Source organism: Rhinoraja longicauda, chromosome 35, assembly GCF_053455715.1.
Source record: "Rhinoraja longicauda isolate Sanriku21f chromosome 35, sRhiLon1.1, whole genome shotgun sequence".
Classification (NCBI taxonomy): Eukaryota; Metazoa; Chordata; class Chondrichthyes; order Rajiformes; family Arhynchobatidae; genus Rhinoraja; species Rhinoraja longicauda.
In genome coordinates, this window is record NC_135987.1 from 2,876,150 (window position 1) to 2,901,772 (window position 25,623).

The 25,623-nt window shown below is 49.6% G+C and overlaps 1 protein-coding gene across 1 annotated transcript in view; it reads left to right on the forward strand.

The window, feature by feature from the left end:
• The window catches only part of LOC144609936 (uncharacterized), a 342,403-nt gene that overhangs the window by 45,644 nt on the left and 271,136 nt on the right, over nt 1–25,623 (forward strand). The gene's annotated exons all lie outside the window — the stretch shown is intronic.

Consider the following 25,623-nt stretch of genomic DNA (forward strand, 5'->3'; position numbering starts at 1 on the left):
TCTAAATTCCAGTGTATACAAGCCTAGTCACTCCAGTCTTTCAACATATGATAGTCCCGCCATTCCGGGAATTAACCTAGTAAACCTACGCTGCACGCCCTCAATAGCAAGAATATCCTTCCTCAAATTGGAGACCAAAACTGCACACAGTACTCCAGGTGCGGTCTCACTAGGGCCCTATACAACTGCAGAAGGACCTCTTTGCTCCTATACTCAACTCCTCTTGTTATGAAGGCCAACATTCCATTGGCTTTCTTCACTGCCTGCTGTACCTGCATGCTTCCTTTCAGTGACTGATGCACTAGGACACCCAGATCTCGTTGTACGTCCCCTGTTCCTAACTTGACAATACTCTGCCTTCCTATTCTTACCACCAAAGTGGATAACCTCACACTTATCCACATTAAACTGCATTTGCCATGCATCCACCCACTCACACAACCTGTCCAAGTCACCCTGCAACCTCATAGCATCTTCCTCACAGTTCACACTACCCCCCAGCTTTGTATCATCTGCAAATTTGCTAATGTTACTTTTAATCCCTTCATCCAAGTCATTAATGTATATTGTAAATAGCTGCGGTCCCAGCACCGAGCCTTGCGGTACCCCACTAGTCACTGCCTGCCATTCTGAAAGTGACCCATTTATCCCCACTCTTTGCTTTCTGTCTGTCAACCAATTTTCTATCCATGTCAGTACCCTACCTCCAATACCATGTGCTCTAATTTTGCCCACTAATCTCCTATGTGGAACCTTGTCAAAGGCTTTCTGAAAGTCAAGGTACACCATGACAAATAAAGATGTCTTGAATCTTGAATCTTGTATCTTGAATCTTGAATCTTGAATCTTGAATCTTGAATCTTGAATCTTGAATCTTGAATCTTGAATCCACCGGCTCTCCCCTGTCAATTTTCCTGGTTACATCCTCAAATAATTCCAGAAGACTAGTCAAGCATGATTTCCCCTTCGTAAATCCATGCTGACTCGGAACAATCCTGTTACTACTAGATAGAGCTCTCGGGGCTAGTGGAATCAAGGGATATGGGGAGAAGTTGGGCACAGGTTACTGATTGTGGATGATCAGCCATGATCACAATGAATGGCGGTGCTGGGTCGAAGGGCCAAATGGCCTCCTCCTGCACCTATTTTCTATGTTTCTCCGTTTGACCCATGACGTCACCTATTCCTTTTCTCCAGAGATGATGCCTGACCCGCTGAGTTACTCCAGCATTTTGTGTCTATGTTCAGAGTCTGGCAACAGAATTGAGATTGTACGCGCAGTTTTGTATTGTCTTTTCCAATGCCTTTGGGTTGTCGATGTTGCATCCACAGCAACGATTGCCGCCCATGTCCAGCTGCGACCCTTTGAGGGACTGTGTTAAGGCTTTGTACTCTAATCACAAACAAATTGGCAGATTTACTTCTAAAGGATGTTTATGAGCAGGTGGATTTTTCCAATGATTCAACAAGTTTTAATTTCCTAAAGACGGTCCAAAAATAAAGTGTTTTAAAAAAAAAAGGAGACACGAAGAACTGCAGATGCTGGAATCTTGAGCAAAACACGAAGTGCTGGAGGAACTCGGAACTAAATTAGTGCGGCATGGTGGTGCAGCAGTGGAATTGGTGCCTTCCAGCGTCAGAGACCCGGGTTCGATCCTGACTACGGGTGCTGTCTGTGCAGAGTTTGTACGTTCTGCCGATGACAACATGGGTTTTCTCCGAGTCTGGTTTTCTCCTACACTCCGAAGACGTGCAGGTTTACAGGTTAATTGGCTTTGGTAACATTGTATATTCTCCCTAGTGTGTAGGATAGGGGGTGATCACTGGTCGGCCCGGACTCGGTGGGCCGAAAGGCCTGTTTCCGTGCTGTATCTCTAAAGTCTAAAGTCTAAACAATGGGTCAGTCAGCAACTGTGGAGGGAATGGACAGGCAACTGTTAGATTGGGAATCCTTCTCCTGCCTCCCTCCCCAGATGCTGCCTGGCCTTAGGGTTGCCAACTGTCCCGTATTAGCAGGGACATTCCGTATTTTGGGCTAAATTGGTTTGTCCCCGTACGGGACCGCTCTTGTCCCGTATTAGGCCCGGGTGGTGCTGTTGGCCCCGACACTGTAGCCCCGACGCTGTAGGTCCTGACAGTTTAGGTATCGACTCTCTAGCGGTGCTGGCTCGAAGGGCTGAATGGCCTCCTCCTGCACCTATTGTCTATGTTTCTAGTTCCGACATTTTAGCTCCAGACAGTGTAAGTCCAGAGGCCCGGGCGCCGCCTGATGGATGTTGCGTAGCAACCCGCCTCCCAGCCCGGGCGGCCGCCATTGGTGGAGCGGGAGCACGTGGCCGTTGGCTGGGTGAGGACGCGTGGGGCGCGGGGCGGTGACGTCACCTTGTCCCGTATTTGGGAGGGCGATAGTTGGCACCTCTACCTGACATGCCGACTTCCTCCGGCATTAAGCGTTTTTTTTTAAAGTTCCGTTTCATAAAACTATATCAAGGCATGATTTTGAACTGCAAACTTCTGTGGTGTAGGTCAGATATCTCAATACTAATGCTAACATACTCTAACCTTTTGAGTTAAGTTGAAATTATCCAGGAACACCATTAATCAGCAAAATGGATTATGAAGACTGTGCAAAAGTGCAGCAGATTTGCAAAGTCTAGAAATGCAGCAGATAACGGAGAAGGCAAAACCTTTTTCCTTTAGGGTGGAAATGCGCTAGACTAGAGGGCAGAGCTTTAAGGTGAAAGAGCCATAGTTTGAAGGAGATTTAGACTTTAGACGATAGACGGTAGACGGTAGACTTTAGACTGTAGACGTTAGACTGTAGACGTTAGATGTTAGATGTTAGACGTTAGACTGTAGACTGTAGACTGTAGACTGTAGACGGTAGACTGTAGACTGTAGACTGTAAACTGTAGACGTCAGACTGTAGACGTTAGACTGTAGACTGTAGATGTTAGACTGTAGACTGTAGACTAGACTGTAGACGGTAGACTGTAGACTGTAGACGTTAGACTGTAGACGTTAGACTGTAGACTGTAGACGTTAGACTGTAGACTGTAGACTGTAGACTGTAGACGGTAGACTGTAGACTGTAGACTGTAGACTGTAGACTGTAGACCTTAGACTGTAGACGTTAGACTGTAGACTGTAGACGGTAGACTGTAGACGTTAGACTGTAGACTGTAGACGTTAGACTGTAGACTGTAGACTGTAGACTGTAGACGGTAGACTGTAGACTGTAGACTGTAGACTGTAGACTGTAGACTGTAGACGTTAGACTGTAGACGTTAGACTGTAGACTGTAGACGTTAGACTGTAGACTGTAGACTGTAGACGGTAGACGGTAGACGGTAGACATTAGACGTTAGACGATAGACTGTAGACGTTAGAGATACAGCACGGAAACAGACTTCCTGGCCCACTGAATCCACGCCGACCAATGATTAACCCGTACACTAGCACTATCCTACACACACCCGGCACAATGTACAAATTTTACTGAAGCCAATAAACCTACAAAGCAGCATGTATTTGGAGTGTGGGAGGAAACCGGAGCACCCGGAGAAATCCCCACGCAGGTCACAGAGAGAACGTGCAAACTCCGTACAGACAGCACCCGTAGTCAGGATCAACCCCGGGAATCTGCCGCTGAGAGCAGCAACTCTAGCGCTGCGCCACCGTGCCGCACGTGGACTGGGCAAGCCTTGATGCAGAAGGAAGTATGTTTCCTGGTGCTTTTGGAGGCAAATATGATAATGGCGTCTCAGAGACGTTTAGACAGGCACATGGACATGCAGATAATGGAGGGATTTGGATCACCTGCAGGCAGGTGAGATTAGTTCAGCCTGGACATTGTGGGCCGAAGGGCCTGATCCTGTTCCGTACACCGATTGCCCTTCTGATGGCCCACTCGGGAAGGGCGACAAGGAGCCTATTGACTAGAGGTACAGTGAAAAGCTTTTTGTTGTGTGCTATGCAGTCAGCGAAAAGACTGTACATGATTGATCACAATCAAGCTGTCCACAGTGTACAGATCGAGGGTAAAAGGAACACCATTTAGTGCAAGATATAGTCCAGTAGAGTCCGATTAAAGATAGTCCAACTGTCTAGCTTAGGTTAGGACCGCTCTCTAGTTGGTGAGAGGATGGTTCAGTTGCCTGATAACAGCTGGGAAGAAACTGTCCCTGAATCTGGAGGTGTGCGTTTTCACACTTCTGTACCTCTTGCCTGATGGGAGAGGGGAGAAGAGGGAGTGGCCGGGGTAAGACTGGTCCTTGATTATGCTGCTGGCCTTGCCGAGGCAGCGTGAGGTGTAGATGGAGTCAGTGGATGGAAGATAGAAACAAAATGCTGGAGTAATTCAGCGGGTCAGGCAGCATCTCTGGAGAGAAGGAATGGGTGACGTTTCGGGTCGAGTCGTGTTCTCAGATTTGGTTTAGTTTAGAGATACCACACGGAAACAGGCCCTTCGGCCCATCGAGTCCGCTCTGACCTTCCATCAACTGTTCACACTAGTTGTATGTTATTCCCACTTTTGCACACACACCCGACACACTAGATAAATATCCCCCATGTGTGAAAAAATGACACCTTAGATTCCTATTAAATCTTTCCCTCCCTCACCTTAAACCTCTGTCCTCTGGTCCTTGATTCCCCTACTCTGGACAGGAGACTCTGTGCATCTACCCGATCTATTCCTCTCATGATTTTATACACCTCTATAACATCACCCCTCATCCTCCTGTGCTCTAAAGAACAGATGCCCAGCCTGCACAAAATCTCACACCTTCGAGTCCTGGCAACGTCCTCGTAAATCTTCTCTATATCCTTTTCAGCTTGACAACATCTTTCCCATAAAATGGTGCCCAGAACTGAACACAATTGGCTCCCCAAGCCCCAGACATCAGAATGAACAGCATTTTCCTGTCATTCCCTGCCTCATGGGAGCGAGAGGCCGCCCAAGAACATTAACATGAAAACATGATCAGCCAACTCGAGCTCATACTAGTGCACGCAAGCCCGAAATATTTATTGTTTCCAAACGTGAACGGGATGTTTCAGACCGAGCGATTGTACCGTCACTTCTGTGGAGGGAATCCTTTCGGCCCATCTTTATCCATCCTCCCCCCTCACCCAATGGATAGTCAATGGGTATTTGGAATGAACGAATCATCGATACTTTACTGTCACATGTGGCAGGTCACGCGACATTCTTTGTTTTGCTCATGCAAGGTATGCAAAGAGTGGCCACATAAAGGGCGCCGACAACATTATAAAGTACTAGACCAAGTGGACCCGTTGGGCCCAAACCTCTCCTGCATTGGTGCAGCACCCTCTCCTCCCCCACTCCCCTCCCCCCTCCTTCCTCCCTCCCCTCCCCCCTTCTCCCCCTCCCTCCCCTCCCTCCCCTCCCCCTTCCCCTCCCCTCCCACTCCATCCCCCTCAACCCCACTAAACCTCCACCCCCCCTCCCTCCCTAGGAGATAGATTTAAACTTTAAAACGTGAATAACTTAAAAAATATAACACCGATTTCAATGAAACTTCTTCCATTAGCACCAAAGGGACGACGGTGAGTAAGGTGGGCCTAAAACTGTCGCGCCATCGTGTACCATTTTGGCTGTAGTTCAGGAACAAACAAACAAACAAACGAGAGTTTTAGTGTATAGATTCCATTTTACGCCGGGCCCTCCTTTGACAGAGATAGAGCGGGTTAACTTATGTTGAGTGTTTGTCGGCACTGGGCCTGTACTCGCTGGAGTTTAGAAGAATGAGGAGGGACCTCATTGAAACGTACCGAATAGTGAAAGGCCTGGATAGAGTGGATGTGGAGAGGATGTTTCCACTAGTGGGAGAGTCTAGGAGCAGAGGTCATACCCTCAGAATTAAAGGACGTTCCTTTATGAAGGAGATGAGAAGGAATTTCTTTAGTCAGAGGGTGGTGAATGTGTGTAATTCTTTGCCACAGAACGCTGTGGAGGCCAAGTCAATGGATATTTTTAAAGCAGAGATAGATTCTTGATTAGTACGGGTGTCAGGGGTTATGGGGAGAAGGCAGGAGAATGGGGTTAGGAGGGACAGAGAGATCAGGCATGATTGAATGGCAGAGTAGACTTGATGGGCTGAATGACCACAAGATTCCAATCAAAGAACAACCACAAAACAGTCTCAATGCCTGAAATAAAAACCAGAAAGTGCTGGACGTTCTGGTGAGCCTGACAACATTGCGTAGAAGGTGTGGGGGTGGCACGGTGGCGCAGCGGTAGAGTTGCTGCCTTACAGCGCCAGAGACCCGGGTTCCATCCTGATCACGGGTGCTGTCTGTACGAGTTTGTACGTTCTCCCCGTGACCTGCGTGGGTTTTCTCCTGGATCTCTGGTTTCCTCCCACACTCCAAAGACGTGCAGCTGTGTAGGTAAATTGGCTTGGTATCATTGTAAATTGTCCCTGGTGTGTGTAGGGTAGTGTTAGTGTGCTGGGGACCTTTCCTACACTTGTCTAGTGGGACATTGACTTAGCATCCTGGCCTTTACTGCTTCACCACAGTGTTGGCAGTGTTTCCATCTTCTACCATCGGGCAGACGATACAAGGCCTTCTACGCCCGCACCTCCAGACTCAGCAACAGCTTCATCCCCAGGGCCATAGCTGCTATGAACCGGTCCTGCTGAGCCGGATGGTCACATCGCACAGTGATCCGGCACAGATCTACTTGCACTTTATTCTGTTTTTAAACTGTTTCTAATTTGTTTCATTGGGTTGTTTAAATTAATACTGACTAGCTAATTAAATTATTGCATCATATGGGAGGCACATTCCCAATCTCGTTGTACCCCTGTACAATGACAATAAAGATATATTGTATTGTATTGTATTTCAAACCAGCAGCAGATTTTTACATGTAGTAAAACAATCACTTGGGCTAAAGGTAATGAACGTGTGCTTTACCAGGCTCTTTAGCAGCACAATGATCTAATCAGGATAATACTGTGGGAGACGGAATGTCAGACTCCACAGGTACTCATTATCCTGCCTTAATAAGCTAGTTGTCCCTTGTTTAGGTTAAACAATCTAGATAGTTGTCACCTCAACAGGCAGATCTAAGGGTTCTCTGAGTATGAGAATTGGACGGGAGTTTCACTTCTGTCTCAGCCACACTTACACATCGCCGAGACCAAACGCAGGCTGGACGATCGTCTCGTGGAACACCTTCTCTCAGCCCATCTGATCTCCCGGTTGCTGGACACTTTAATTCTCCTTCCCATTCCACACAGACCTCTCTGTCCTCGGTCTCCTCCATTGTCAGAGTGAGGCTAAACGCAAATTGGAGGAACAGCATCTCATATTTCGCTTGGGCAGCTTACAGCCCAGTGGTGTGAATATTGATTTCTCTCACTTCAGGTAGCCCCGGCATTCCCTCTCTCTCCATCCCTCCCCCACCCAAGTCGCACCAGCTTCTCGTTTTCACCCAACAAACAGCTAACAATGGCCTGTTTCCTTTATCATCCTTACTTTATTACATATCTTTCGTTCATTGTTCTTTATCTCTCCACATCACCATCTATACCTCTCGTTTCCCTTATCCCTAACCAGAAGGGTCTCGACCTGAAACGACACCCATTCCTTCTCTCCAGAGATGCTGCCTGTCCCGCTGAGTTACTCCAGGTTTTTGTGTCGATCTTAGCCACACTAGAAGCAGGCCGAGCGTTTAATTCCTAGAGTAGGTTTGCTAAGTTTGGTAAGTTTGGCATTTTACCAAGAATTATTGGGTGTCTCCTTCTGGTATCTATCACTCGAAGGATCTATGGGGAGAGCCCATCAAAGGAATGTTATCACCTATTCAACAGCCCTGCCTACTTTCACAAATTTCCCTTTGTTTTCACCTGCTCCACAGCCAACAATGAACCATTGTGGGCTCCACCTGTCCTTCATCATCAGTGCTCCCTTTGATTTGTTCTTTTCAATCCTTCCATTCATTTGCTTTGTGTACCTATTCACACCTCTAGTTTCCCTCTCCCCTGTAGGATGTCATGCTGAGGCTCTACAAGGCGCTGGTAAGGCCGCATTTGGAATATTGTGAGCAATTTTTGGCACCATATCTGAGGAAGGATGTGCTGGCTCTGGAGGAGGTTTACAAGAATGATCCCAGGAATGAGTGGGTTAACCTACGATGAGCGTTTGTCGGCACTGGGCCTGTACTCGCTGGAGTTTAGAAGGATGAGGGGGGACCTCATTGAAAGATACAGAATAGTGAAAGGCCTGGATAGAGTGGATGTGGAGAGGATGTTTCCACTAGTGGGAGAGTCTAGGACAAAAGATCATAGCCTTAGAATAAAAGGACGTTCTTTTAGGAAGGAGATGAGGAGGGATTTCTTTAGTCAGAGGGTGGTGAATCTGTGGAATTCTTTGCCACCGAAGGCTGTGGAGGCCAAGTCAATGGATATTTTTAAGGCAGAGATAGAAAGATTTTTGATTAGTGCAGGTGTCAGGGGTTATGGGGAGAAGGCAGGCGGCACGGTAGCGCAGCGGTAGAGTTGCTGCTTTACAGCGAATGCAGCGCCGGAGACTCAGGTTCGATCCTGACTACGGGTGCTGCACTGTAAGGAGTTTGTACGTTCTCCCCGTGACCTGCGTGGGTTTTCTCCGAGATCTTCGGTTTCCTCCCACACTCCAAAGACGTACAGGTATGTAGGTTAATTGGCGGGTAAATGTAAAAATTGTCCCTAGTGGGTGTAGGATAGTGTTAATGTACGGGGATCACTGGGCGGCACGGACTTGGAGGGCTGAAAAGGCCTGTTTCCGGCTGTAGATATATGATGATATGATGATATGATGATATGATATGATATGATGATAATGGGGATGGGGGGGAGAGATAGATCAGCCATGATTGAATGGCAGAGTAGAATTGATTCTACTAATTCTACTCCTATCACTTATGACCTTATGACTCTCAGCCTGAAGAAGGGTCGTGACCCGAAACGTCACCCATTCCTTTTCTCCAGAGCTGCTGCCTGATCCGCTGAGTTACTCCAGCATTTTTGTGTCTGCCTTCGGTGTAAACCAGCATCTGCAGTTCCTTCCTACACATCTTCTATGGAGTTGTTGTCTTCAACCGTTCCTTGAATTGCTCCATTGTTTGGGCCGATTTCACCAGTTCCTCTGTTGCTGTCTCAAGGACAATCTGAGGCCAAACTCCACAGCTGTTACCCTCCAGTGAAAACTGATGTGATTGAACTAACCACCTTCTGAAATGATACGGGTGTGTCAGGAATTTCAAAAGCTTTATAAAGCTCGAGAGAATTAACTACAGTGGGTGGAAATGATCTGAATGTATTTTTTAATCTGAAGTGTCTGTTTTGTACATAACATAAGTAAAAATCAGAGTTCCAGAGACCCAGGTTCGACCCTGACAATGGGCGCTGCCTGTGTGGAGTTTGCACGTTCTCCCTGTGACTGCGTGGGTTGAATTTAGTTCCCTCCCACACTCTAAACACACGCAGGTTTGTAGGTTAATTGGCTTCTGTAAATTTCCCCTCGTGTGTAGGATGCGCAAGTGAGATAACATAGAGCTAGTGAGAACGGGCGACTCATGGACAGCACGGACCCAGTGGGCCGAAGGGCCTCTAAACTAAACTAAACTAAACTAAACTAAACTAAAGATGGACACCAAAAAGCTGGTATAACTCAGCGGTTCAGGCAGCATCTCTGGAGAGAAAGAATGGCTGACGTTTTGGGTCAGGACCCTTCTTCAGACCAGTCAGGGGAAAGGGAAACGAGAGATATAGACGATGATGTAAGGAGATAAAGAACAAAGGGTGAAAAAGTAAGGATGATAAAGGAAACAGGCCATTGTTAGCTGTTTGTAGGGTGAAAACGAGAAGCTGGTGCGACTTGGGTGGGGGAGGGATAAAGAGAGAGGGAATGCTGAAGTGAGAGAAATCAATATTCATACCACTGGGCTGTAAGCTGCCCAAGCAAAATATGAGATGCTGTTCCTCCAATTTGCGTTTAGCCTCACTCTGACAATGGAGGAGACCGAGGACAGAAAGGTCTGTGTAGGAATGGGAAGGAGAATTGAAGTGTCTGGCAACCGGGAGATCAGGTGGGTTCAGGCGGGCTGAGCGAAGGTGTTCAGCGAAACGATCGCCCAGTCTGCGTTTGGTCTCGCTGATGTATAAGAGTCCACATCTTGAATAACGGATACAGTAGATGAGGTTGGAGGAGGTGCAAGTGAACCTCTGCCTCACCTGAAAGGACTGTCGGGGTCCCTGGACAGAGTCGAGGGAGGAGGTAAAGGGACAGGTGTTGCATCTTCTGGAGTTGCAGGGGAAGGTACCTGGGGAGGGGGGGTGGTTTGGGTGGGAAGGGATGAGTTAACCAGGGAGTTGCGGAGGGAACGGTCTCTGCGGAAGTTGGAAAGGGGTGGAGATGGGAAGATGTGGCTAGTGGTGGGATCCCGTTGGAGGTGGCGGAAATGTTGGAGGGTTATGTGTTGTGTGCGACGGCTGATGGGGTGGAAGGTGAGGACTAGTGGGGCTCTGTCTCTGTTGCGACTAGGGGGAGGGGGAGCAAGGGCGGAGCTGCGGGGTACCGAGGAGACACGAGTGAGGGCCTCATCTATATTGGGAGAGGGGAACCCCCGTTCCCTAAAGAATGAGAACATCTCAGATGTTCTGGTGTGAAACACCTCATTTTGGGCGCAGATGTGGTGTAGACGGAGACATTGGAAGTGGGGGGGATAGAGTCTTTGCAGGAAGCAGGGTGGGAAGAAGTGTAGTCGAGATAGTTGTGGGAGTCAGTGGGTTTGTAATAGACGTCAGTCAATAGTCTGTCTCCTGTGATGGAGACGGTGAGATCAAGAAAGGGGAAGGAGCTGTCGGAGATGGTCCAAGTGAATTTGCGTGCAGGATGGAAATTGGTGGTGACGTTGATGAAGTTCATGAGTTCTGCATGGGTGCAGGAGGTAGCACCGATGCAGTCATCAATGTAGCGTGGGTAGAGTTTGGGGATGGGGCCAGTGTACACCTGGAACAGGGATTGTTCAACATACCCTACAAAGAGGCAGGCGTAGTTAGGGCCCATGTGGGTGCCCATAGCTACGCCTTCGACTTGGGGGAAGTGGGAGGAGGCAAAGGAGTAGTTGTTGAGGGTGAGGACCAGCTCCACTAGGCGGAGTAGAGTGTTAGTAGAGGGAAATTGGATGGTTCTGTGGTCGAGGAAGAAACGGAGGGCTTTAATGGCCTTCCTGGTGGGGCATGGGGGATGGGTAGAGTGACTGAACGTCCATGGTAAAGATGAGGGAGTGGGGGCTGGGAAAGCGGAAAGCGGATTAACCCCTCACGGGTCTCAGGGGTTATGGGGGAAGGCAGGAGAATGGGGCTTGGAGGGAAAATTTAGATCAGCCATGATTGAATGGTGGAATCGACTTGGTGGGCCAAATGGCCTAATTCTCCTCCAATCACCTAAATAAATACTCAGCCTTTGGTTTTCTGTTTTTGCCTCCCTCCATTGTTAACTAAAAGGGTCACATCAGCTGCTTTCCAACACTCTGGCACTTCTCCAGAATTCAAGGATTGTTGGAAGATTACAATTAATGTATCCATTATCTTTGCAACCACGTACTTTCAATTGCAAGTCTTCTGGGCCAGGAGACGTCTTATCCTTTAGTCCCATTAGTTAGCTTAATATCAATTCTCCAGTGATACTTTTTTAATTCTTCCCCACCGTCAGTTAGTGTAATATGATCTTTGTGGTATTTTATACTGTGAAAACTGGTGCAAAATATTAACTATCGTTAGGATAGCAGTCCTGAACTACTATCTACCTCATTGGTGACCCTCGGACTATCTTTCCACAAAATGCTGGAGTAACTCAGCAGGTCAGGCAGCATCTCAGGAGAGAAGGAATGGGCAACGTTTCGGGTCAAGAAGGGTCTCGACCCGAAACGTCGCCCATTCCTTCTCTCCTGAGATGCTGCCTGACCTGCTGAGTTACTCCAGCATTTTGTGAATAAATACCTTCGATTTGTACCAGCATCTGCAGTTATTTTCTTACATTACTCGGACTATCTTTGATCGGACTTTGCTGGCTTTACCTTGCACTAAACGATATTCCCTAATCATGTATCTGTACACTGTAAATGGCTCGATTGTAATCATGTATTGTCTTTCCGTTGACTAGTAAGCACACTACAAAGGCTTTTCACTGTACCTCAGTACACGTGACAATAAGCTAAACTGAACTGATAGTAACATCTTATCTACTTCCTTATTCCCCATAACTCTTTCCACTGCCTTGTTCTCTCGGGGCACCCAATGTTTACTGGAATCTCCCTCTCCCTTCATGTACTTAATGAAACTTTCATGGTCTGTTTTATTCCTAATTAATTTGTTCTCATTTTCTTTCCTCTTGGTCAAACTCTTTTGCTGGATTTGGAATTTATCCCTATTTACATTAGGCAATTAAACTACAAACCCATACGGTCAGCCCTCTCTCCCTTCCTGTTCACCATCTACACCTTGGACTTCAGATATAACTCGGACTCCTGCCACTTGCAGAAGTTTTCTGATGATTCCGCAATTGTGGGCTGCCCTCAGTGAGGGGAGGGAAGCAGAATACAGAGGTGTAGTCAATTGGTTTGCCAACTATCTCACTCCCAAATAAGGGACAAGGTGATGTCACCGCCCCGCGCCCCACGTGACCTCACCCAGCCAGCGGCCACGTGCTCCCGCTCCACCATGGCGGCCGCCCGGGCTGGGAGGCGGGTTGCTATGCAACCTCCGTTAGGCGGCGCCCAGGCATCCGGGCCTACACTGTCCGGACCTACATTGTCCGGACATACACTGTCCGGATATACACTGTCCGGACCTACACTGTCCAGACCTACAGCGCCTGGGCCTACAGCAGCCCTCGGGCCTAATATGGGACAAGGGCGGTCCCGTACGGGACAAACCAATTTAGCCCAAAATACGAGATGTCCCGGCTAATACGGGACAGTTGGCAATCCTAGTAGTCAACGACTTTGTTGGGTGGTGTGGGCTGAATCACCTGCAGCTCAACACCAACAAGACTAAGGAGTTGGTAGTGGAGTTTAGGAGGAGAGGAACACCCCTGTCCCCACTCGCCAACAATGGTGTGGATGTGCAGTCAATGGTGTGGATGGGCAGTAAACTGGACTGGTCCAGGAACGCTGAGGCCCTGTACAAGAAGGGACAGAGCCGGCTATAGTTTTTGAGAAGTCTCCACTCCTTCAACGTCTCCGCAGATTTACTCCTCAAACTGCGGAGCATCCTGGACATTACAGCTCAGCCCCTCCATGACACACACTGGTCAACCTGAGGAGCACCTTCAGCAACAGACTGGTCCCACCAAGATGCAGCACAGAACGCCACAGGAGATCCTTCTTCCCTGTGGCTATCAAACTGTTCAACTCCTCCCCCTTCTGTCATGGGGTAGATTGAGACTGACTCCCCCCCCCCCCCAATCTATGCACATCCCCAATCCTGGACTTTCCACTCGTCACTTTATTTTCCTGTTTCATGTATCTTGTGTTTTATGACTGTTGGCAGATCAATTTCCCTCCTGGGATAAATAAAGTTCTATGGTATGGTATGGTATGGTATGGTATGGTATGGTATGGTATGGTATGGTATGGTATGGTATGGTATGGTATCGTGTCTTTGGGATGTGGGAGGAAACCAGAGCATCTGGAGAAAGCCCACGCGGTCACAGGGGTAAACGTGCAAACTCCGTTCAGACAGCACCCATGGTCAGGATCGGCCCTGGTTCCCTGGCGCTGTGAGGCAGCAACTCTACCGCTGCGCCACCGTGCCGCCCTAGAGCAGATGTAGCTGAAGAAGTCATTGGAACATAGGTGGAGCGGGGGATGTGGGAAGAGAATGCAAGTGAGATGCTGACTTTGTGAACGGCGAGGATGGATGAGTAACTCTGGGTGACGTGATGATCATGGGCATAGTTGATATGAAGGCCAGCCACGATGGTGGGTCAAGAAGGGTCACGACCCGAAACGTCACCCACTCCTTCTCTCCAGAGATGCTGCATGACCCGCTGAGTTACTCCAGCATTGTGTGTCTCTCTTAGTTGTGGGGAGAAGGCAGGTGCAAGCTTGTGGAGTTGCAGCAGCAGAGGGCACGCCTCTTTGGGAAGACTAAGCTGAAAGCCTTCGGGACATTGAGTTAGGTTTCAACAAGCGGTGAACGTTTATCAGGACGTTAAAATAATAAAGGAGTGGCACTACAGAGGTGGAGTTAATGCCCATCCAGTGCTACAGACCCGGGTTCGATCCTGACCACGGGTGCTGTCTGTACGGAGTTTGTAGTTTCTCCCTGTGACCACGTGGGTTTTCTCCAGAAACTCTGGTTTCCTCCCACACTCCAAAGACAAACTGTACAGGTTTGTTGGTTAATTGGCTATGTATGATTGTAAATTGTCCCTAAAGTGTGTAGGATAGCGTTAGTATGTGGGGATGCTGTGGGCCGAAGGGCCTGTTTCCACGCTGTATCTCTAAACTGAACTAAATTGATGTGAGTTTAGTTTAGAGATAGAGCATGGAAGCAGGCCATTCGGCCCGCCGAGTCCACGCTAACCAGGATCACACGTACACTAGTCCTACATGAATCCACTTTCGCATCCCACCCACTGGAGACAATTTACTGAAGCCAATTAACCTACAAACCCGCACGTCTTTGGAGTGTGGGAGGAAACCGGAGCTCCCAGAGAAAACCCATGTGGTCACAGGGAAAACGTACAAACTACGTACAGACAGCTCTTGAGGTCAGGATGGACTACGGTTGCCAACTGTCCCGTATTAGCCGGGACATCCCGTAATTTGGGCTAAATTTGTTTGTCCCACATGGCCTTGTCCCGTATTAGGCCCGGGGGACACTGTAGGCCCGGACACTGTAGGCCTGGGGACCGCTGTAGGCCCGGACAGTATAGGCTAACGGTGTGTGTACGGGGAGCGGGGCCGAGTGTGTTCGCCGGAAGGAGGTTGCGTAGCAACCCGCCTCCTGGCCCAGGCGGCCACCATTGGTGGAGCGGGAGCACGTGGCCGCTGGCTGGGTGTGGTCAGGTGGGGCTTGGGGCTGTGACGTCACCTCGTCCCTTATTTGGGAGTGAGAAAGGTGGCAACTCTAGGATCGACCTTGGTTCCATGGTGCTACGAGGCAGCAACTCTGCCGTTGTGCCACAGAAATATAAAATCTACAAATATAACATCTTATCTGCTGAAGTGCAACACACCAGAGAGGGATTTGATGTCACCATCAATGGTTCAATGGAGCTTTATTGTCACCTGTGCATTGCACAGTGAGATTCTTTTTGCATAGACCACACATGCATGAGTCGCCATATTTTGCCGCCATTCAGTCCAAAGTCCGGTCCAGGCGCTGGATGTTCTGGTGTGGCTCCCGATCCAGGCGAGCCCCAGGCTGCAGCAGGGCCTCCTCCATCACCCTCGACCCACTTACCCACCTCCCTCTCCTCGCCCGATTGCCTCTGTGTCCCGGGGAGGGGCCTCCTGCAGCCGAGCTTGAAGGCTCTGTCGGCAACATGCCAGTCCCTCTCCCACCGGCCCACTCCTCATGTCTGCTGCCGCCAGCGGCTCCCTCCTTCAGGCCCGAGCTCGGGGGCTTCCCAGCTCCCCCCCCCCCGCAGGCCGCGGCCCCCCGGCCCAGCCCCTCTTCCTGGATCTATGAGATTTACATTTTCCTTTGCATTTTAACAACAGAACGCAAGGCATGACCATGTCTACACTGAAGATTCTGCATCGCCACAGACAGCTGTGGAGCCCAAGTCAGTGGATATTTCTAAGGCAGAGAAAGATAGATTCTTGATTAGTACGGGTGTCAGGGGTTGTGTGGAGAATGGGATTGAGAACGGAAGATACATTAGCCATAATTGGAATGGCGGAGTAGACTTGATGGGCCGAATGGCCTAATTCTGCTCCTATCACTTATGACCTTATGATGACATAGTGTTTGTTTTATAAAATCACAGAGTCATACAGTGGGGAAACAGGCCCTTCAGCCCAACTTGCCCACACCGGCCAACGTGTCCCATCAACACTAGTCCCACCTGCCTGCGTTTGGCCCACATCCCTCCAATTGTAATTGTAATTAATTTAATAGCCAAGTATGTAAAAACATACAAGGAATTTGATATCCCATACAGTCATACCAAAACAGCAACAAGACACACAACTACATCAAAATGACCATAAACATCCCCCACAGCTCACTGTGATAGCCGGCAATAACGTCTTAGCTTCTTCCTTCCTTTTCTCCCGCGATCGGGGCGGTCGAGCCATCCGCAGTTGGAACGATCGAAGCTCCCATGGCTGGAGCTCCCGAAGGTGATCCCTAACCAGGGACCGTGAGCTCCACAATGTTAGGTTCGCAGGCTCCCGCGGTTGGAGCTCCCGAAGTCGATCCCCAGCAAGAGGCCGCCAGCTCCACGATGTTAGGCCGCAGTGCGGACGGACATACGACACGGAAAAAAGCGCATCTCCGTCGGGGAAAGGAGATTAAAAAAGTTCCTCCCTCCCCCGCCCCCACATAATACAAAACTAAAGATACACTCAAACATTCATTTAACAACAGACTAACAACAACAAGAGAAGAAAAGGACGAGGCAGACTGTGGACCAGGCTGCCATTGACCGTGCCAAACCCGTCCTATCATGTACCTGTACAAATGTTTCTTAAACGTTACGATAGTCCCTGCCTCAACTACCTCCTCCGGCAGCTCGTTCCATACACCCACCATTCTTTGTCTGAAAAAGTTACCCCTCAGGCTCCTATTAAATCTTTCCCCCCTTCACCTTGAACCTGTGTCCTCTGGTTCTCGATTCCCCTACTCTGGGCAAGAGACTCTGTGAGTCTACCCAATCTATTCCTCTCATGATTTTGTACACCTCTGTACGATCACCCCTCATCCTCCTGTGCTCCAAGGAGTGGAATCCTAGCCTACTCAACCTCTCCCTATAGATCAGGCCCCTCCAGTCATGAGTCACAGGCAGTTCTAATAACAGCCCACAATTAGCCACTCGAGAAGCCATTTACGCTGGGATAATTAGTCCATGGGGATTGAGCAGCAGTGTGATTTGACATTTACACACCATACGCTGTTTCCCTGTACTGACTAGTTGTCAGTTCACACAGTCAGATTACAGGAGTAAAGATTGGGGTGGCAAGTTAGTGCAGTAGTGGTGTTAGAAAGAAAACTGCAGATGCTGGTTTAAATCGAAGGCAGACACAAAATGCTGGAGTAACTCAGCGGGACAGGCAGCATCTCTGGAGAAAAGGAACGGGTGACGTTTCGGGTCGAGACCCTTCTCCAGACTGATGTCAGGGGGAGGGGGCGGGACAAAGATAGGATGTAGTCAGAGACAGGAAGACAGTGGGAGAACTGGGAGGGGGAGGGGATAGAGAGGGAATGCAGGGGCTCTCTGAAGTTAGAGAAGTCAATGTTCATACCGCTGGGGTGTAAACTACCCAAGCGAAATATGAGGTGCTGTTCCTCCAATTTGCACTGGGCCTCACTCTGACAATGGAGGAGGCCCAGGACAGAAAGGTCAGAGTGGGAGTGGGAGGGGGAGTTGAAGTGCTGAGCCACCGGGAGATCAGGTTGGTTAAGGCAGACTGAGCGAAGGTGTTGAGCGAAACGATCGCAGAGCCTGCATTTGGGTTCGCCGATGTAGAGAAGTTGACATCTGGAGCAGCGGATGCAATAGATGAGGTTGGAGGAGGTGCAGGTGAACCTCTATCTCACCTGGAAAGACTGTTTGGGTCCTTGGATGGAGTCGAGGGGGGAGGTAAAGGGACAGGTGTTGGATCTCCTGCGGTTGCAGGGGAAAGTACCTGGGGAGGGGATGGTTTGGGTGGGAAGGGACGAGTGGACCAGGGAATTTCAGACGGAACGGTCTCTACAGAAAGCAGATAGGGGTGGAGATGGGAAGATGTGACCAGTAGTGGGATCCCGTTGGAGGTGGCGGAAATGGTGGAGGATTATATGTTGTATGCGATGGCTGATGTAGGTGATGTAGGTGGAAGGTGATTGCTGTGTGTAGGAAGGAACTACAGATGCTGGTTTAAATAGAAGAGAGACACAAAATGCTGGAGTAACTCAGCGGGACAGGTAGCATCTCTGGAGAGAAGGAACGGGTGACGTTTCGGGTCAAAACCCTTCTTCAGTGAGTCAGGGGAGAGGGAGGAAGTGTAAGGTGTGAAAATGAATGAAAGGGGATTGAGATCAAGGAAAATGTAAAAAAGATCAATGTTAGCTGGGAGAAGTTAAACAACAATGCAAACAGAGATAAAATGTAATCAAGGACAGTCAGACTTGTCGGAGAACTGGGAAGGGGGAGGGGGAGGAATGGAGTGAGAGGGAAAGCAAGGGTTACTTGAAGTTAGAGAAGTTAATGTTCATACCACTGGGGTGTAAGCTGCCCAAGCAAAATATGAGGTGCAGTTCCTCCAATTTGTGCTGGGCCTCACTCTGACAATGGAGGAGGCCCAGGACAGAAAGGTCAGTGTGGGAATGGGAGGGGGAGTTAAAGTGTTTGGCAACCGGGAGATCAGGTAGGTTTAAGCGGACCGAGCGTAACTCAGTGGGGCAGGCAGCATCTCTGGAGAAGGACACAAAATGCTGGAGTAACTCAGCGGGACAGGCAGCATCTCTGGATAGATGGTAAGAACAAGCTGGGGATGGTACAAAGCTTGGCTAGTGACTGGTGGGTACAAATGAGATGGGTTAGATAGGCAAATGGGTAGACGAAGGCTAGAGATGAAAAAGAGACAAAGGTGTGTCTGATAAAGGAGAGAAGTGAAATAAAAGCCAGAAGATCGGATGAACTTGGACGAGGACAAGGGGGTGTGGGGAGGGGGGTGGGGAGGGTGGGGAGAGATTGAGGATAATGGGTGCACACTCGGTTGGTGATGGGGGCATAAGAAAAAGTTGGGCAGGAGGGTGGGGGGTGAAAGGGGTGGTGTTACTTAAAATAGATGATCCCGATGTTCATGCATTGGGTTGTCACCTATCCAAGTGCAATATGAGTGCTGTTCCTCCAGTTTGCGTGTGGCCTCAGTCTGTTTATAGAGGAGGCCCAGGACAGGAAGGTCAGAATAGCGATGGGAAAGGCAGTTACAGTGGTTAGCAACTGGTTAATTTACCACAGATTTCAGCTTGTGCGAGTATAGTTTAGTCTAGTTTAGAGATACAGCGCGGAAACAGGCCCTTCGGTCCACCGAGTCCACCCCGACCACCGATCCCCGCACATTAACACTATACTAGGGACAAGTTTCACATTTATACCAAGCAAATTAACCTACAAACCTGTACAACTTTGGAGTGTGGGAGGAAACTGCAGTGCTCAGAGAAAACTCACGCAGGTCATGGGGAGAACGTACAAACTCTGTACAGACAGCACCCGTGGTCAGGATCGAACCTGGGTTTCTGGCGCTGTGAGGCAGCAACTCTACCGCTGCGCCACCGTGCCGAGTTTGTACGTTCTCCCTGTGACCACGTGGGTTTCCTCCGGGTGCTCCGGTTTGCTGCCACATTCCAAAGGCGTGCAGGCTTGTAGCTTAATTGGCTTCTGTAAAAATTATCCCTGGTGTGTAGGACTCGAAACTGGGAAAACATAGAACTCGTGTGCGGGCGATCGTTTGTCAGCACGGACTCAGTGGTCCTAAGGACATGTTTCCACGGTGTATCTCTTTAAAAATCCCATGAGGAACAAAGGAGATTTGAAGAAGGGAAAGTGATCAGAACTTGGTCAAAGGAGGGGAAGGAAAGGCTGGGAAGAAGGAAGAATAGAGAGAGAGAGAGAGAGAGAGAGAGAGAGAGAGAGAGAGAGAGAGAGAGAGAGAGAGACGGGGAGAGAGAGACGGGGAGAGAGAGACAGAGAGAGAGACGGGGAGAGAGGGACAGAGAGAGCAACCAGTTTGGGGAATAAGGTCTAGGAAATAGGTAGCAGGGTGGGAGAGAAGGGGTTAGCAAAGAGAAAGGGAGGAAGCAGGTTGTAAAATAAAGGGGACGTGTGTGAGAGAGAAGGCTTGCAATTAATGATAGGCTCTCTGACAAGAAATGACTCCTTTCGAGTATCCAGGCTCCATTTCCTGTTGGCCTCTGTATTTGTTGACCACAGAATGTGATTTGCTTGTGGATAAATTACATTAAAACAAGGAGACGAACTTCTCTTCCTATTCATCTCCGGCTGTTGATCTTTGTGTAATGACATCATGTTCTGTGAGCGGTTCACTCTCCCATGTGTTGACCAAACCTGGCTGATGCTGAACTATCGTCAACAAGTGGGCAAGTTGGGCGGAAGACCCTGTCACCACTCTATGACTCTCTACGACCATGGAGTCATGGAGTGATACAGTGTGGAAACAGGCCCTTCAACCCAACTTGCCCACACCGGCCAACATGTCCCATCTACACTAGTCTCACCTGCCTGTGTTTGGCCCATATCCCTCCAAACCTGTCTTATCCATGTACCAGTCTAACTGTTTCTTGAACGTTGGGATAGTCTCAGCCTCAACTACCTCCTCTGGCAGCTTGTTCCATACACCCACCACCCTCTGTGTGAAAAAGTTACCCCTCAGATTCCTATTGACTCTTTTCCTCTTCACCTTAAACTAGGGTTGCCAACTTTCTCACTCCCAAATACGGGACAAGGTGACGTCACCACCCCACGCCCCACGTGACCTCACCCAGCCAGCGGCCACGTGCTCCCGCTCCACCAATGGCAGCCGCCCGGGCCGGGAGGCGGGTTGCTATGCAACCTCCGTTAGGCGGCGCCCGGGCCTCCGGACCTTCACTGTCCAGAGCTAACATGTTGGAAACCTAGAGTGTCGGGACCTAAACTGTTGGGACCTACAGCGTCCGGGCCTACAGTGTCCGAGCCTACAGTGTAGCGGCCTACAGTGTCCGGGCCTACAGCATTGGGGTCTACAGTGTCAGGGCCTACAGTGTCGGGGCCTGTAGTGTCCGGGCCTATAGCCCCCCCCGGGCCTAATATAGGACAAGGGTGGTCCCGTACGGGACAAACCAATTTAGCCGAAAATACGGGATGTCCCGGCTAATACGGGACAGTTGGCAACCCTACCTTAAACCTATGTCCTCTGGTTCTCGATTCACCTACTCTGGGCAAGAGACTCTGTGCATCTATCTGATCTATTCCTATTGTTAAGTGAGTTAAAAATGGTGTCTGACATCAGAGTGAAAGGCAGGAGATGAGAGGAGTGCTGTTTGATGGTTTTATTGCACACGTTTAGTTAGGCCTGTTGGCCTAAGCCAAATCATGAGGCCAGGTCAAGCAGGAACAGGTAAGGCCGTTCGGCCCCTCAGGCCTCTGCCATTTATAGGGTCAAGCTGATTGAACACTCCCCATCCTCTTTAAAAAAAAATATCATCTCCATAACCCGTACAGATTTCAGGGGTAATGGGGAGAAGGCAGGAGAATGGGGTTAGGAGGGAGAGATAGATCAGCCATGATTGAATGGCGGAGTAGACTTGATGGGCCGAATGGCCTAATTCTGCTCCTATTCCTTATGACCTTATGGACCCTTAGAAATTAAATATCCACCTTGTATTTCAATAGAACGTAGGACAGTGCAGCACAGGAACAGGCCCTTCGGCCCACAATGTATGTGCATGCTTGCGTACCCACCCAGGTCCAGGTGTATTCACATTACTCTACACGTGGGCTCACCAATACCTGTATCGAGATAATGCTACTCAGTTCAGTTCAGTTTAGTTTACCGAGGTACAGTGAAAAGCTTTTGTCGCATGCTAACAGTTCAGTGGAAAGACAGCACATGATTACAAGTGAGCCATTTGCATTGTGCAGATAAAGCTCTTAGGGCTAACGGGATCAAGGGATATGGGGAGAAAGCAGGAATGGGGTACTGATTTTGGATGATCAGCCATGATCATATTGAATGGCGGTGTTGGCTCGAAGGGCCAAATGGCCTAGTCCTGCACCTATTTTCTATATTTCTATACATGGCAAGGGAATAATGTTTAGTGTAAGGTAAAGTCCAATCAAAGATAGCCCGAGGGTCACCAATGAGGTTGATAGTAGTTTAGGACCGCTCTCTGGTTGTGGTAGGTTGGTTCGGTTGCCTGATAACAGCTGGGAAGAAACTGTCCCTGAATCTGGAGGTGTGCGTTTTCACACTTCTGTGTGTTTACACTCTAACCCGCTTGAAATATAAGCCGACAGATCCATGGGGGCTCCGAATTACCTGTGGCACCTGTCGACTTCAGGTGCCACCTGCTCCAAACAGCATCCATGGGGCCGGGCCACGGGGAGAACGTTCAAACCTGTCCCGCTGAGTTACTCCAGCATTTTGGGTCCGTATTCTATGTAAACCAACATCTGCAGTTCCTTCCTACACATTGAGTGTGAAGAGTTCATGAAGCAGACTGCAGAAAGCATTGAACATCACTGGGCTTAACGAGATGCTGGGATTCACAGGTTGTATGGTGTAACTTTGATGGGAAGGGTTAACAATGCATTTAGAAAAGATGATGAATGAATGATTGAAAATGGTTAAAACGTTACCACAATGTACGGCCCAGGCTTGGTTTAGTTTGCTCGTTGACTGACTTCATTCATTGTTTTCTTGCACTTACAACTCACTGAAAATACGTTGTCAGTTCGTGTTTCTCTCAACAACCGAAATTACTGCGGGTTCCACTGGCAGAAAACAGGAGAGAAGGGTCTCTCCTGAGATGCTGCCTGACCTGCTGAGTTACTCCAGCATTTTGTGAATGAATACCTTCGAATTGTACCAGCATCTGCAGTTATTTCCTACACTGGCAGGAAACATGTACTTTTCTCCCATTTGTAGGCTGCACGGTGGCACAGCGTTATAGCTGCTGCCTCACCGCGGCTCAGAGACCCGGGTTAGATCCTGACTATGGGTGCTGTCTGTGCGGAGTTTGCACGTTCTCCCCATTACAACGTGGGTTTTCTCCGGGATCAATAGTCAATAGTCGTTTATTTGTCACATACACATAAATGTGTAGTGAAATGAAACATTACCCACAGTTGAAACATTAAGACCAATACGAATAATCAATAAAAATGCAATAACACACACAATCATACACTAACACCAAACAAAAGAAACATCCATCACAGTGAGTCTCCTCCAGTCCCCTCCTCACTGTTATGGAAGGCCAGAATGTCTTTTCTCTTCCCTGCCGTCTTGTCCCGAGGTCAGGCTGTTGGAGTTGCCACGTCGGGGCGGTCGGGGCTCCCGACATTGGAGCGCCGCGCCGGACGGTGAAAATCCCGCGGCCTATTCCAGGCTGCGCCGGACGGTGAAAGGTCTGCGGCGGGCCGACCCAAGCCCCGCAATTCTGGGCGGGCGAACACGCTGCCTCTGCCGCTGCCGGACTCCCGATGTCGGCTCCCACCCAGGGGCCTGCGGGCATCCGACGTCCACGCGGCCCGTGCCGGAGCCTCCGGAGACGAGTCGCAGCCGCTCCCGCTGCATCCGTAGGCAGCCAGCGCCGCAGGTGGTGAGTCCGGGCCGTGGGCTCTGCGAACCAGAGCCCCAGGTGGTCCCAGGTGCATGGCCGGTGTTAGGCCGCAGCGGGAACGGGGACACGACACAGAAACAAACGTCGCGTCTCCGTTCGGGAGAGAGAATTTTTTACAGTTCCCGTTCCCTCCCACCCCCCCCCCCCCCCCCCACATAACATACAAACACTACACCATATTAAAACTACAATTCATACAAAAACAACAAAAAACACAAAGGACAGACGGACTGCAGGCAAGCCGCAGCTGCGATGGCAGCGATGGCAGCGCTGGCTCCTCCTTCTCTGGTTTCCTCCCACACTCCAAAGACGTACAGGTTTGTAGGCTAATTGGCTTGGTATAAATGTAAATTGTTCCTAGTGTGTTTAGTGTAGTGTTAGTGTGCGGTGATCGCTGGTCGGCACGGATTCAGTGGGCCGAAGGGCCTGCTTCCGTGCTGGATCTCTAAACTAAACTAAACTTGACTAGTTCCTTATTTTGGAAAGACACGTTCTACTTTCTTTTTAGTTCCTTATTTTGTTCAGAGATCAATTATTTTCAAAAGTACATTCTTCAGAGAGGCAGAATTATTTGGTCAGGGAATGCCAAGGATAGTATACGGAGACAAGCACAAAATGCTGGAGTAACTCAGCGGGACAGGCAGCATCTCTGGAGAGAAGGAATGGGTGACGTTTCAGGTCTGAAGAAGGGTCTCGACCTGAAACGTCACCCATTCCTTCTCTCCCGAGATGCTGCCTGTCCCGTTGAGTTACTCCAGCATTTTGTGTCTATCTTCGATTTGTGTCTATCTTCGGTTCCTTCCCACACAGTATGTGGAGACATATTGATAAGTGAAGTGAGTGGGCAAAGTATTGATTGATTGAAAGACACAGCACGGAAACAGGCCCTTCGGCCCATCGTCCATTGATCACCTTTTCGCATTAGTTCTATGTTATCCGACTTTCCCATCCATTCCCTACACACCAGGTGTAATTCAGAGAGGCCAATTAGCTCCACGTGTTTTTGGAGTGTGGGAGGAAACCAGAGCACCCGGAGGAAACCCACGCAGTCACAGGGAGAACGTACAAACTCCATACAAACAGCACTATTGTCAGTATGGAACCCGGGTCTCTGGCGCTGTGAGGCAGCAACTCTACCGCTGCACCACCGTGCCCGCCCCAAACAGAGGGAAGGCTTGTTAGCCAAGAGTGAGGCACGCTTGGATTTGGTGTTTTCTGTATTTTTGTGCTTTTAATGACTGTTGGCAGATCAATTTCCCCCCCTGGGATAAATAAAGTTCTACCGAATGGTTGACTCTGGGCAGTACTGGTGTCCAGGGTGATGGCTGGCCCTGTTTCTGCGCTGAATGTGGAACATCTCAAGTCTGGACTGTGACAGTGGAGTCAAGTCAAGTTTATTTGTCTGAAGAAGGGTCTCGACCCGAAACGTCACCCATTCCTTCTCTCCCGAGATGCTGCCTGTCCCGCTGAGTTACTCCAGCATTTTGAGAATAAATACCCTCAAGTTTATTTGTCACATACACATACAAGATGTGCAGTGAAATGAAAGGTTACCCACAGCCCAGCAATAGAGCAATAAAAATAAACAACATCACACACAATCACAAACCAACATCCCTTGTATGTAGCACTGGGCTTTGACAGTGTGCCCTGGCTCCCTGGTGGTGGGGAGGGGAGGGGGGGGGGGTGATGGAGGTGGGGGGGGGGGGGGTGGATGGGTGGGGGTGATGGATGGATGGGTGGGGGGGATGGGTGGGGGGGGGATGGATGGGTGGGGGGGATGGATGGGTAGGGGGGTGATGGATGGGGGGGATGGATGGGGGGGTGGATGGGTGGGGGGGATGGGTGGGTGAGTGTGATGGAGGGGGGGATGGATGGTTGGGTGAGTGTGATGGAGGGGGGGGATGAATGGATGGGTGGGTGGGTGGATGGGTGGATGGGGGGGGGATGGGTGGGTGAGTGTGATGGAGGGGGGGATGGATGGTTGGCTGAGTGTGATGGAGGGGGGGATGAATGGATGGGTGGGTGGGTGGATGGGTGGATGGGG